This window comes from Salvelinus sp. IW2-2015, unplaced genomic scaffold (assembly GCF_002910315.2).
Source record: "Salvelinus sp. IW2-2015 unplaced genomic scaffold, ASM291031v2 Un_scaffold5521, whole genome shotgun sequence".
NCBI classification, from domain to species: Eukaryota; Metazoa; Chordata; class Actinopteri; order Salmoniformes; family Salmonidae; genus Salvelinus; species Salvelinus sp. IW2-2015.
Genome location: NW_019946786.1, coordinates 94,209 through 96,849, shown reverse-complemented (window position 1 = coordinate 96,849; position 2,641 = coordinate 94,209).

The following is a 2,641-nucleotide window of genomic DNA, read 5'->3' as shown; positions in this document are numbered from 1 at the left end:
TGCAGCCCTGTTTGACTACAGCAGCCCAGTCCCGGCCCGGTTTGACTACAGCAGCCTGGTCCCAGCCCCGTTTGACTACAGCAGCCTGGTCCCAGCCCTGTTTGACTACAGCAGCCCAGTCCCGGCCCGGTTTGACTACAGCAGCCTGGTCCCAGCCCTGTTTTGACTACAGCACCCAGTCCCAGCCCGCGTTTGACTACAGCAGCCTGGTCCCAGCCCTGTTTGACTACAGCAGCCCAGTCCCAGCCCGGTTTGACTACAGCACCTGGTCCAGCCCTGTTTGACTACAGCAGCCCAGTCCCAGCCCGTTTGACTACAGCAGTCCGTTTGACTACAGCAGCCTGGTCCCAGCCCAGTTCCAGCATGAACACACATTCCTGATGTTTGCTGACATCATGACAACAATCTGAGGCGTTGTGGTGCTCAGTGAGATATGAGCGGAATCCTCATTTACAGAGTTCTGCTTTTGGATCTAAAAATATCCTCCCTGATTTCCATTAAAGTAGTAAAACCTCTGCCAGGACCCACAGTCTCCTGATGTTTCATCGTGAACTTTCAGAAATGTTGTTTTGTCATTAATACAATTTCAGAGAACKTTGTCAGAGTTGAGTATCGATTAAACAACAATCAGATGCATTGTCCTGTATTGATTTTCTGTTTAAATAAATTGTAGTGTACAAAGAAGAATCAATACAAAAAGGGTTTGTTTCTCCCMMAAAAATATTGTCCAAACATCTGTTKGACATTATAGACAGCAATCCAAGACAGATCAACTTTATATCCAAAACACATGAGGATTTTKCTGATGTTATTAAAAGTTTCCAATGTTGTTTTCTTTACAGAAAACCCCTAGTAAGAGGAATGTCACTGCAGTCCCAGTGTAGTCTGAATACACAAGAGTTCTCAATCAACAACATAGTGTGGCCTTTGATTGACATGTTTTCATTAAAGTGTGTCAGCCGTTAGTGTCCCATGAAAGCCAACCTGTCCTAGAAACACCTCTCGTTATAGTGGTGGATTGTCTGTATAACGGTGGTAGTGAACGGGATGCATATCTACACATGTATTATCTGGGATTTCTAAATGATGAAGGGAGGATTGTGGAGGGAAGATGAGTGGGGGGGGTGAAGGGAGGATGATGAGGAGAAGTACGATGGAAGGTGAAGGGAGGATGACGAGGAGAAGTAAGGTGGAAGGTGAAGGGAGGATGACGAGGAGAAGTACGATGGAAGGTGAGGGGGGTGAAGGGAGGATGACAAGGAGAAGAAAGTGTACATATTGAGTGTGGATTAGTATAAACTGTCTCTACATACTGCATGTGGATTAGTATAAACTGTCAGCTCTCTGCCGTCGTCCCTCAGTTTATAGCTCCACACGTGTGTTTTCTGGAGGTCTGCAAGTCCTGCTAGAACAGTTAAATCAAACCCCAGCCATCAGGTTACACTTGTTTATTCAAGCCTTTAGGAGGATGCTGTGTTCATGTTAAATAGCCTTGGATCAAAAACCTCTTTGCTTTTAGATTAAAGCTCTGTGTTATTTCTGGTCAGGTCTCTTGGATTGTGGGGGAGACTCAAACAAAGGCCCCCAGCCTCGAGTTAGAGTGGAGTGGAGTTATTAAACGCCCACACACACAGACTAGTTTATTAAACATGCCCCCTGGGATTGTTCTCTCTCTCTCTGTGTGTGTGTGTGTGTGTGTGTGTGTGTGTGTGTTGTGTGTGTGTGTGGGTGTGGGTGTGGTGTGGTGTGTGTGTGTGTGTGTGTTGTGTGTGTGTGTGTGGTGTGTGTGTGTGTGTGTGTGTGTGTGTGTGTGTGTTTGTGTGGTGTAGCTGCGTCAATCCAGTGATTTTTTTTGTTCTTAGGGGACCTGCAGTCTCAAGCTACCTCAGGGCTTAGCACGCCAAGTTGGTGGCAACTGATTCAGAGTTGAGTGTCTCACCCAGGCTTCTCTTCTCTCTCTCTGTCCCACTTCACTCTCTCTCTTTCTCTCCCTTAGTTAATTTTTGTCATACATACTGGTTCTCTACAACAATCTCTCTTCCGACTCACACCAACCTTCCCTCCCCTCCCCTTCCTCTCTTCCTCCCTCAGGTTCACCTGTTCTCGCTACAGCTCCATGCCTGACCATGATCCCAGCCAGTCAGTGTCTGTGAGGACCTGTACCCGGGGAACCTCCAGGGAGGCCGGTCGCAGGGGTCTGCCAGGGCCACAGGGGACGAGGGGGGCCCACAGGCAGAAAGGGTTCCCTGGGACAACGGGACAGATGGACGACCGGGGGAGAGAGTACATTACGTGTTTATACATCTTTAAACAGAGGTGGATCGATCCCTGAATGCTGATTGGCTGACAGACGTGATATTTATCGGACCATTATCCACGGGTATGATAAAAACATGTATTTTTACTGCTCTGAACTACGTTAGGTAACCAGTTTATAATAGCAATAAGGCACCTCAGGAGTTTGTGATATACAGCAATATACCACGGCTAAAGCGTGTTGTCGTGCAGAGAACAGCCCTTAGCCGTGGATATTGGCCATATACTACACCTCCTCATGCCTTATTGCTTCATTCGACGGCCATTGGATGGCCAAACAAACCAGTATATTAGCTGTTTCTATATCCACACCTTAAACTTCAGC